A 12,001-nucleotide genomic window follows, 5' to 3' on the forward strand; every position below is an offset into this window, starting at 1 on the left:
GGGTTTGTTTAGTCTGGAAAAGAGAAGACTGAGAGGGGACATGAGAACAGTTTTCAAGTACATAAAAGGTTGTTACAAGGAGGACGGAGAAAAATTCTTCTTAACCTCTGAGGATAGGACAAGAAGCAATGGGCTTGAATTGCAGCAAGGGCAGGGGTTAGGTTGGACATTAGGAAAACTTCCCAACTCTCAGGGTGGTTAAGCACTGGAATAAATTGCCTAGGTTGTGGACTCTCCATCATTGGAGATTTTAAAGAGCAAGTTAGACAAACACTTGTCAAGGATGGGGTAGATAATACTTAGTCCTGCCATGAGTGCAGGGAACTACACTAGACAACCTCTTGAGGCCCCTTCCAGTCCTATGAGTCTATGATTCCATGACTTCAATAATTCAGCGAGTGGTTAAGGGTCTATTACAGGAGAGGGCAGGTGAGGTTGTAGAATCTCCATCATCGGAGATTTTTAAGAGCAGGTTAGATAAAACACCTGCCAGGGATGGTCTAGATAATACCTAGTCCTCCCATGACTGCAGGGGATTGGACTTGGTGACCTCTCGAGGTCCCTTCCAGTCCTATGATTCTATGTAAGTTATTAATATTATTCACCATCATTGTCTCTATTTACACTAGAGAGGTTGACAGACAAAAATATTTGTCAAAGATAACATTTTCTCTGTAAAATGCCGACAATCAACATTTTATGTCAAAATGCTGTTGCTTTAAACAAGCTTTTGGTATGCATTATTTCCAGAGACATTCCATGTTAAGGATGTTACAGAAATGTAGGAGGAGGATTTCACATGGCAATATTGGCAATAACCAAATGGATGAAGCCCAAAGGGAAATAATTATTTTAAAGTATCTGGTCACTATTAGATTTTTAATGGCAATGTTGCAGTTCTGTAGTTTGCAGATGAGTCTACTTGCTTCAGCAGCTGTCACTCTATGCCAACAATGTCTGTGTCTGGGAAGAGTTTAAATCATTCCAGTGAGCCCACACTTAGTATCTCCACTGCCTTCTTATGGGAGGAAGATGACTTGTAGCTCAGGCACTGGACTGAAACTCTGCAGATGTAGGGGTTTGTTCCCTGTTCTGAAACAGACTTCCTGCCAAACCTGGGGCAAGTTCCTCAGTGCCTCAATTCTCCACATGGGGATAATCCTTCCCTACCTCACAGGGATATTGTGAAGATACACTATCAGATGCTCACATATGCTCTGGTGATGAACACCACAGAAAAGCCATAGGCTAGTAGACAGCCACAAACATGGCCATGACATTCTGAACACTGAAGAACAAAGACTCCATGACGATACACCCAGTCCTGGTCTAACAAGGCCTCCTAGCTAATGTGAGATGTAGCTATATTGCATGAATACATGACACAAAGATGGTGAGCCTAACACCATTAAACAAAAGGAAGACAGATTCTGCACCCATACAAACAAGGAAAGGGCCTTCCTGCAGATAGAAATGTGGCTAGCAGACTTGGAAGTCAATGACAGAAGGCCATTTTCCATCTCCCAGAGACACAGAGTATATATACACATCTGTTATTGGGCTGACCACTCCCTGCATTTCATGAAGTCTTTACTTTTCTGGCAAGTTTCCCAGAATGTGGCTCTTAGCCAGGCTAATAGTGAGGAATTACAATGGCTGAGAAGTTCTCTCCTATTATTGAGGTCTTGAAGGTGTCGTGAAGCTCCTTTGAGTAGCTACATTGATGGATACTGAATCCTGTTGATACTCCAGTGTGGCATTTTAAGGCAAGGAACATGACTGAAGATCCAACATCAAAACCATGAATTACAATGGTAATCAATGACAATTAAGGATCAAGCCCAATGGCTAAGGGAATGGTCAGATGGCAAAAGTGTGAGGCCCAATATGGCTAAGGGCATGAATTAGGAGTCTCAATGACTCAGAGCAAGTTCTGGTAGACAAATATACTGACACATGAAGAGAAGGGAGTGAGGGGAGTAAGGTAACTCCCTTCTCTTCATGTGTCAGTATATTTATGCCTGCATCTGTAATTTTCACTCCATGCATCTGAAAAAGTGCGGGTTTTTTACCCACAAAAGCTTATGCCCAAATAAATCGGTTAGTCTTTAAGGTGCCACCGGACTCCTCGTTGTTTTTGTGGATACAGACTAACGTTGCTACCCCTCTGACACTTGACACCATGCAAGGCACTGGATTTTAATGAGTTATTTTGATATATATACAGGCTAACCAGCAAATTCCAAAAGATCTGAACTTCAAAATTTCACTTCTTAATACACTAAAGAGTGGTGAAGAACACCCCTTTCATGAGAGTGCTGTGAACTACCTGGCACGGATATTCTGCCAGGAAGGGGGGTTTAGTACCACTTAAATGACTGCAGTGAAAAACTGCCAATGCAACAGCAGCTAGCCTCCTGGCCACTCCTAACTCCCAAGAAAATGTATGCTGCAAGCAGAATACGTTCTTCAGAATGGACTCCATATTACTATCTCCCCAGATGATGCTGTGCGGGAGACCTTACACTTGGATTCCCTTCCTAGGTTACTCACCTAATTAATCCTGATGTTTCCTGGTGCCTGAGTTTGGGACCATGTGCTCAGTAAGATCTCTGAAGAGAAAGGAGCTTCCTGCTCCCCAAGAGTCCAGGCCGAATGCACTGAGCACCACTTACTACAAAGACTGAACAAAGAGGAGTTTCCCATGAACACAACCTGACTGGTGGTGGTGGTGATGTGTGATGATGACAGTAATCTGATCTACAGGAGAAGTTTCCTAAATACTGACGGGCTGAAAACAGCCCTAGGGTGAATCAGATTTACTCTGTACTCTCAACATCAGTGAGAAGAGCTAGCCATTCAGCTTTGACCCCAATACTTTCTTCTTTGTCACTAGGAACACTTAATGTGAGAGTCTAGGCTTTCCACTGATGGTCATGCCATACCTCCAGTCAATGCTGGAAAGAAGTCCCTCACCTCCAGCATGGAGTCAGTGCAATGGGGTTAGAACAGAGTGTTGGCAAGCATGCTGGCACAAGTGAGTAGTATCCAGACTATCTGATTCACTGAGAACTGGCGCTATGTCCTACCCAGCACGGCAGGGGGAGGCTGGGCAGGAGATGGGTGGGCGAAGGCAGGGGAGATGGATGTCAGTGGGTCTCAGGAAAACGTTTGGCCACACTCTTGGCAGTGACAATCAAAGTTGTTTACTGTGCCCGTTTTCAAGAGCACATGCTCCGACCCCCAAATCCCTGTGCATTCCCACCTCCCCTCCACTGCACCCTGCAGTGACAGCCGAAGACATGGCCTGGGTCCTCCCAGTTGCTGCACAAGGTGCGCTGAAATCCCAGGGCAGTGCAAGGCTGCCCATAACTCAGGCTAGGCCCAGACCAGGCCCACAAGCAGGAAGGATACTACTTCCCCTTTGCAAGAGGTGTCCCTCGTACCCGATGCAGCAGGCCCCCATCTGTGCCAGGAGGGATGAATTCTGAAAGGAAACTGTTTCCAGTGACTGGGATACTTTCACCTCCTATAGTGCCATCGGATGCCAGATAGTCTCACCCACTTCAGATATGGGGCTTCCAGAGGCCCTCAGTGTGAGTGTGTCCTTTGAATTCCGACAGGCCTGCCCATCTCTGCCCCCCAGGAGACACTCCTCTCCAGGAACACCCCCTGAACATGCAGGGCTGGCTCTGAACTCACAGATGGAGTCAGCTGATTCTACACAATGTCCAGAGGCTATGGCTCTCACACTACCAGCTCCCTCAGACTGCAGCAGGAGTCAAGGTCTACCCAAAGGCACTAATTAAACATCATTTCCTTCGCCAGCTTTTGTACCTGTGAAGCAGAGTTCACGGCCCCTGAGGCATAATACTCTGCATCCCCCGGGGCTGGGTTAATGTTAGAACAGAGAGGGCAAGTCTGGGGCAGAGCAAGGATTATTGCACTGATGTCCTGCCCCATGCTTGATGCCTAGCCCACACTTCAATACCATCGCTGTGTGTCTTGCCAGGCAGCCATCCCCACAGATCTTCTGCATGGCTGGATGAGCTAAGATGAAAGGCTTCAAGCTCCTGAATATACCACACCTGCAGCAAACAGCAGCTCACAGCACACATTAAACGGACTCTCAGCTGGCTAATCAACAGGTCTCAAAACATAATGGAAACAGGGAAACATCACTGAGTGAGTGTGTTTCCAGTGGGGTCCCGCAGAGATAGACTCTTGGTCCTGTGCTATTTAACATTTTTATCAATGACTTGAAAGGAAACAAAATAATGACAGATAAAGTCTGCCGACGACACGAAGATTCGGGTAGTAGTAAATAATGGAGACTGGTCACTAATACAGAGCTTGATAAAATGGGTGCAAGGAAACAATATTGTTTCAATACAGCCAAATGTTAAGTTATACATCTAGGAACCATGTGCAGGTCTCTCAGGACGGGGAACGATGTTTTGGAAAATGGTGACTCTGAAAGGGACGTAGGGATCATGAAGGAAACCATCTGAACACGAGCCCCCAGTGTGATGCAGCAGCCAGAAGAGCAAATGCCATCCTGGGCTGTGTAAACAGGGGAATATCAAGTGGGAGCAGAAAGGTAACATTACCTTGGTATTTAGCACTTGTTACCAAAATACTGTGTCCAACCCTGGTGTCTGCAATGTAAGAATAAAGAAGGATGCTGAAAAATTTGGGGAGGACTCAGAGAAAAGCCATGAAAATGATTAACGGATTGGAACATGCCTGAGAGTAGGCAGGTCTACATTACTGCTTAAATCTATCTAACTTACATCGCTCAGGAGTGTGAAAGAACACCTCCCCCTGAGCAACACAAGCTTTGCACTGTCTATACCGGTGCTACATCAGCGGGAGAGCCACTTCTTGCCAAGGTGGAGTAATTATGCCGATGGCAGAGTACTCTCCCGTTGGCAGAGCACATTTTCACCAAATGTGCTACAGCAGTGCAGCTGTGCTGATGTAGCGCTGTAGCGTAGACTTGCCCAGTGACAGAAGGTCAAACTATTCAATTTAACTAGGAGAAGGTTAAGGGATGACGTGTTCATAGTCTGCAAGTATCTATGTGTGGAACAGAACTTTGATAATAGAGGGCTTTTCACTCTACCAGACAAAGGTATAACAAGATCTAATGGCTGGAAACTGAAGCTAGACTAATTCAGACAAGTAAGAATTGTGCACATTTTTAACAGAGAGGTCAGGGTGGATTGATTTAAATCAAAGTGACAAATCACTGATTTTAAAATCAGCAGGCAGGAAAACCTTTATTTAAATAATCTATTTTAATCTTGTTTTGCAGTTGTTCTTTTAAGTTCTTTTCCTAAAGAAAGGTTGATTCTCACTGGTTGGTAACCATTAAAATATGCTGATTTGCAACTAAATATAACCTTTCCACTAAATTTGGTACTTCTTTTTGCTAACCAGGAGGCCACTAAATTTGGTGGTACTTTTTGCTAACCAGGAGGATACACTGTGTCGATACACATTTATTTAAGCAATTATCTAGCTTGACATACATTTATTCAGATTCTTAATTTTTACTTTTTTTATTATGTTAGAATATGGTGAATGATGCATTTCCTATTTACGAGATAGTGACTCATTTTTTACTTATAACTTGTGTCACACTTATTTGGATGGAAATTAGAATTCAATTGTACAGTTGCATTCAAATGCACAAAACCAGCATTTTTTAAATAGTTACATAAAACTACTTTAAATGTGCAGGAGACATAAGAAAAAAATAGTTTGTCAAAACTTACTTTGTGTTTAAAACTAACAGATTTTATTAACCAAAGGAACTATTTACCTGTAGTTAAGTGAACTGACTGTTTCTAGTCCCATGTCTTTCAAGATTTAGACTTACTAGTTCTCATCCTCTCACCTGACATTTTTATTCAGATTGGGAAAGGAAAACCAGCTTTCTTGCTTTTTCAACTCCCAACCCATTCCTGGGCTTTGAATGAACTAGTCATTGAAATAAAGTAGTTGAATAAACTGAAATGAGGTAGATATTCTCTCTGAACTTGTAGAATTGGCACCTCAACAAACTCTGGTTTCCAGCTTAGCCAGAGACTTACATCAGCTCAGAGGTCTGACTTTCTTTGAAACCTCGGCTACAAATATGCACTGCTTAATTTGTTTTATTTAATTAAAATTATTTTAATAGATTATAGTAAATTTAGGCTTTTTCAAATGTCATTTTCAAAAGGCTTATTTTTAAAAAGCAAATGTATTTAATTTAAATAAAAAAATCTGGTTTTTTAAAATGTTTTTAAAAGTTTATTTTTATTCACCCTAAGTGAGGGTATTTGACAACTGGACCAATTTACCAAGCGTCACGGTAGATTCTCTCTCATTGATAATTTTAAAATCAAGATTGGATTTTTTTTCCCTAAAAGATCTGCTCTATTTCAAACAGGAATTAATTCAGGGAGTCCTACAGCCTGTTTGACGGGAGGGCAGAATACATTATCCCAGTGGTCCCTTCTGGCCTTACCCTCTAGGAATCCCTGCTGCTAGAATTTGCTATTCTGCTGGCTAATGCATGTCATGGAGGAATGTCTTTTGCCAAGGGACTGCTCTCTCCCGAACTCCCATGGCTATTGAGAGTGCCTGATCAACAGCCAGCCAGCCTCTATGACAGTGCCCACATTCCTTAAGCCTGGTGTAACCAGAAGGGAGTGCCCCCTCCTCTCAAACACAGACCTCAGGCAAGGTGTGGGGGAGCATTCCCAACCCAGCTGTGACATTTCCTTCCACCTATACCTGTACAGCTGTTTCCTACATGGCTGCAGCCTCAAGAGAGATGTGTGAGGCTTCTGTAGGTGCTTGGGAACAAGACGGAACAGAAACGCTTCACACCTGGCTCCAAAATTACAGCACGCTGGAACATGGCCAACATAAACTGGCAGAGTACCAGTTGCAATGGACATCAATTAAGAAGCCTGTCATCCTCAGACTGCAGGGTTTTCTCTTTGCGATCTGCATCGCTCCTTAAGCCTTCAGCCTTCACCAGCGCTGGAGTTTTCCAGATGGGATCATTTCCCTCTGATTCCACTCACTAGATTTATGGCAGGATTTTTTTTTGCCTTCCCTCCCCGCCCCCCCCCCCCCCTTTTTTTTTTTTTAAGAGCTTGAACTATTATTCCACATTGCAGATTTCTCCAGGGCTGCATTTAGTGTCCTCATGCAAGACTACAGCTTGTTTGCACCAAGCTACCTTTATCTTCAGCTACAATAAAACAGAGTTTTAAAAATATGCTCAAATGTTGCTCTGTTTAAGCAGCAACGAGCAGGCCAGATGAAATGAGAGCTGGTCAGAATCCCTCTGGTACTCAGCCGTGCAGAGTCTGGCTAAGGGCATCAAGGTCACTAGGCGTTCCAGCATGCCCCGTTTTATAAAACACTGACCACAAGCATAGGCCAGAGGTCAGCGTGTCCTCCATCTGCCACACTTGGCCAGGGAGACGGATGGATCTTGAGACCTCCTATCATAAACAAAGGATGTCAATGATGCTTGGCAAATTCAGAATGCCCGAGTGACTCAGGGGGTGTCTAGACAATCACTGGCACATAAGGTTCAAGGGAAACGCAAATAAGAACAAAAGTTCAAGCCAGGCAAGACACTCCATGTTACGTTCTCAGTGGGTGAAACCTGGTTTTTTCTCTATTACCAGTGACATCAGCTTCTGACATTGGTTGTAACTCACCATCAGTGCCTTTTACAATGCAAAGATACCACATGAAAGGGAAGGACGAGGTCAAGGTGGAGTTTAGTTACTGATCTGCAAGTGTTTCAATGTTTAATTCCATAGCGTACAGGCTGGCAGCTGCTGCCACGTAGATGCTTGTGGCAGGGCTCAGTGTGGCAGGGCTCTGTCAATGCTTGTTTGGAAAGCAAGGCAGACAGAGATGAAAGGAGTTCTTCAAAGGTGACTCCTCCTTGGACTCTTCTACTCTAGGGCTCTCACTGTTTCCCTTCTCCCCACTGAAGGGAACTGAAAGCCCCTTGCTCTGATGGGCTGAGCAAGTTTTCTAGTGTGGCTTGGCACAGACACAGCGCCTTGGGGACATGCACAGGAGGGTGCTGGGAAGCAGGCACATCACTTTGCCTCAGGGTTCTCTTTCCTGTTTGGGATGAGGCTGCCTCTCGCAGAGGGCCCAATTCTGCCACCCTTACTCCTGCGGGGCAGCACCTTGCTCTGAGACAAGCCCTACCGCAATCAATGAGATTACTCGTGGAGTAAGGTGCTGCTCAACAAATGGGTGATCTGAGCCCAAAGCCTTTACACTCCTCATTACTCACATTGCTCTACCAACTACCCATGGGAACTTCCTCCTGCTAGGCTTCCCCCAGCTGCTTTTTTTTTTTTTTTTTTTTTTAAGCTCAAAACAACAAACTTCAGAGCCATTCTCAGGAAGGTAAATGTCCTTGCCTCTGCCCCAGGAGGCTCTCAGGTGATTAGCCACAGATCTGTCATCTCAGGAAGGACAGGGCTTAGGTTTTCACGAGGCATTCCAATGCTATTCCTCTGGCCCTTCTGCATGGCTCTCTTTCTGGGCAGACAGATACTCTACTTCACACAAAAAATGAGCTGAAAGTCTTTAGAAAACTGCATCTTGCTAATAAGCATCTCAATGCTCTGCTAGCTAAATGGGTTAACGTTAGCCCAAGCCTAACAAAGAGAGCTCCTGAGAGGCCAATGCAGTGGCCAGCAGTTATGGAAACCCAGAGCATATGAGCCAGACTAGAGAGAGATTAATAGTTCAGAAAACATATCTGGCCTGGAATCACAGAAAAGAGGTTTGTACTTTTCAAAGAGAAACAAAGGCCCTTAATGGAACCAGGTTTGGAATCAACTGTTTGACTGTTTCCCCAGCAGGTGACCATACACATAGCAGGCCGCTCAGCGTTCGTCAAGTAGGGAAGATGGCAAGTGTGAAAAACTAAATGGGCCCCCATAGCTGCAAGAGTGACGCCCCACCTTGCATGGGCCAATCCCTAGACTGGAGTGTCTCATTCAGAGACACATGGCAGGGATTCGCCTCCTTTCCAGGACCATGCTGGAGGCAGACCACTTGGGGTCTTGCCAGTGGGGAAAGAGTTCACCACACACATACAAAGAGCATGTTCCTATGAACACGTGCACAGAGAAAGGCTCCTTTTTGTTTCAGTGGAAGGAGTTGTAGTGACTAGCCCCATAAGCAAGTGTATTAATCATTCACCGTCTGGTTTTAATCCATACACTGCTGATCCTGCGTCTCACTGTATTGTTATCAGGGGAAGGAGCATTTCTCTTCTATCCTATTCACCAGCCAAAAACGTGAAAATGCAAAAACCACATTTGTGAAGGGCCTTCTCCAGGACACAGGGCCCTGGACCCCAGTGAGCTGGAGCTGTTGCCTTTTAATTGGGATTTAAAAACCTTTTATTAACATGTGTCAGGGCCTTGGGTAGGAGAGAGAGGGGTTCAGGTTTCAGGACACCCCCTTCACAGAAATTTATTGTGGGAAGGGACATTAACACTTTCTCTTCCACATCTCCCTGGCTGGGGCTCACACAGGATCTGCTCCTCAGGTACCAGCTTAGGCACACAGGTGCATGTGCCATACAGTGTTTCAGATTTAAAAGACAGGCAGAGCTGCTAGATCTCTCCTGTGTGCTCCCAGCCTACGCAGAGTCAGTAGGAATGGACGCTCACTGAGTGATGACGCGCATCCAAACAAGTCTCCAGAACTGCCACACAGGAGATCTCCCTGCCATTCTCCCCACCTGGGAGTTCCACATCCCAGTCACTGCCTTACCACCAACTCCACAGGAGCCCTCTTGCAATCAATGGCCAGTGAGCGTGCAAGAAACCAGCAGATGCCCAAGACCCCTGAGAGAATGCACCTAGTGCACAGAGCAGATGGACTCTAATCAGGCCTTGCTCTGTTTTTAGTCAATCCAAGTGTTCGCCATTGGAAGACCCCACCAATAGCACCATGCAGGCACAGATGAAATCTGCATTCTTTACCTTCCCCTTTGCCAGCACCCTCACTTCACCACACCATCAAACTCAGCACTTGCCCTGGGGAGCAAAGCTAGGTAAGAGCCTGATAGTAGGGGCAAGGGACCAGCTCCCAGTGAAAGATGGACAGGCCTTGACAAGATGCCCATAGTCTGTAAACCTGAAGGCACAGTATGAAGTCTCACTTTGCTGGTTATGTAGACTGCAGTTGATCGGTATGCATCACTGTATTTCATCGCATAAGTCCTGCATACAAGTGTGTGTTTCAGCAGATAATCACCCAACACAAACCAATTAAAACACCCCCATGCAATACTCAGCCCAGAACTAACACTTATGGGGGAGCTTGAGCTTGGGAAAAGGTGACAATCTCAGTGCTAGTGCATGAGAAGATGGAAAAATCTGAACATCATGCTGGCTCCAGCATGAATCCCACCGCAGAAACTCCCAGCAACAAAAGGAGTTTGTTGATGGAACTTGTTCATCCATGGCAAGATGGAGGCCAAATGTCCAGTGACCCACTGAGATACGCTGGCTGTGAAGAGGCTCTGATGGACTGCAGCACTCTACCATAGAATGGGACCGAGGGAACGAACAGAAGAACTGGCAATCACAATGCTCAGAATTTATTATTTAAGATAAAAACCACAGAGCCTGCCCCAAAGACTTGCAGTCCAATCTCAGGTATGATCAGAGAGGGGCTAAAATCCAAATGTCTCTCTCTTCCTAGGTATTTGCTATATTTAGATAAGATGACTGTCACATGCAGAGTCTGGGGAACACAGCAATGTGTTTAGCACCTGTGTGAATGAAACAGGAGGTTGTGAAGAACTGGCTGCAAAGGAAACAAAGAGACGTTTCCTAAGCAGCAAGGTGTGAGAATTCAGTACTGAGAAGGGCATTCTCTACCAATAACCTAGAAAACCCATGATGTTTGGGTGGATGTTGCTTCTCTGTGCGAGACACACGCACCCCCCCTTTCCACAGTTCTCTTACATCCCCCACTGGGCACCAAGAAGGGAGAAAACCTCAACTCTGTGGCTGCTCTGCAGCTCACTGAGGGCTAAGGGACAATGCTTTGAGCATGTCAGTATTTGGGGAGGGTACTCTGAATGCCTCTGGTGCACAGTGGGAAATGGCAAAGCCCAGGGAATGCTGACACAGCAGTCACTTTGTGCTCTCTGGCCAGAGCATGCTGTCTGCCATTTCTATCATGGGTTCGATGCTAGGATTGAGATGCTGGAACTACAGGTGCACATGTTAGCTTTGGGCCTGTCATCAGTTCTGACTATATGGCCTGAGTCAGACTGTCTTCTCCCTCCCAGCGTGGCCCAGAAGAACCAAGCCCAAGCCAGCTTCCCTGGGGGAAAGAAATAGTGATTGCAGGGTTGCTATTTTAAACTACAGGAACATGCCCCTAAAGCCCCTCTTCTGACAGTCCCTTCCTGGAGCGAGGCGCTTCTTGAAACAGGGACAGTGACGGTATTCTCCTCTCTGCCCCAGTACAGCATTACAAGCGGCAGCGGGGCAGACAGGGAAGTGAAACCAAAATTAGCATGTCTCAGGTTCCCCTTTTCACGAGGGTCCCAGATTTCTCACAGTCAGTTCAGGAACAGGTCCTGGAGAAGTGACACCTGGAAATGCACATCTCCGGCCAGCCCCAGCTTACCCACCTATCTTACAGACTGCTCACAGTGGAAACTGGTCCCAGCAGCTCCACTTCTTTTCCTAGAGTCCTCTCAGGGAAACACAACATCCTCCTGTGAGAGTGACAGCTCCAGGTCTGGGATGCTGCCCCGAAGGGCTCACCCAGGCAACACACACAGGGGACTGACAAGCTCCACTCCTCATTCCTACCCTGTCCTGTGTGGTCTACAACCCCAGTGTCACTCTCCCCTCTCCATCCCCAGCAGGAGTGCACATGGCAAGTGCAGGCACCGTCTCAGCAACAGCCCCACAGCCCCCCTGGC

General features: G+C 45.9%; 1 protein-coding gene across 5 annotated transcripts in view; it reads right to left on the minus strand.

Moving 5' to 3' along the window:
- SMG6 (SMG6 nonsense mediated mRNA decay factor) overlaps positions 1 to 12,001 on the minus strand; it is a 158,824-nt gene that overhangs the window by 52,579 nt on the left and 94,244 nt on the right. The window lies entirely within an intron of this gene.

Source organism: Dermochelys coriacea, chromosome 17 (genome assembly GCF_009764565.3).
Source record: "Dermochelys coriacea isolate rDerCor1 chromosome 17, rDerCor1.pri.v4, whole genome shotgun sequence".
NCBI classification, from domain to species: Eukaryota; Metazoa; Chordata; order Testudines; family Dermochelyidae; genus Dermochelys; species Dermochelys coriacea.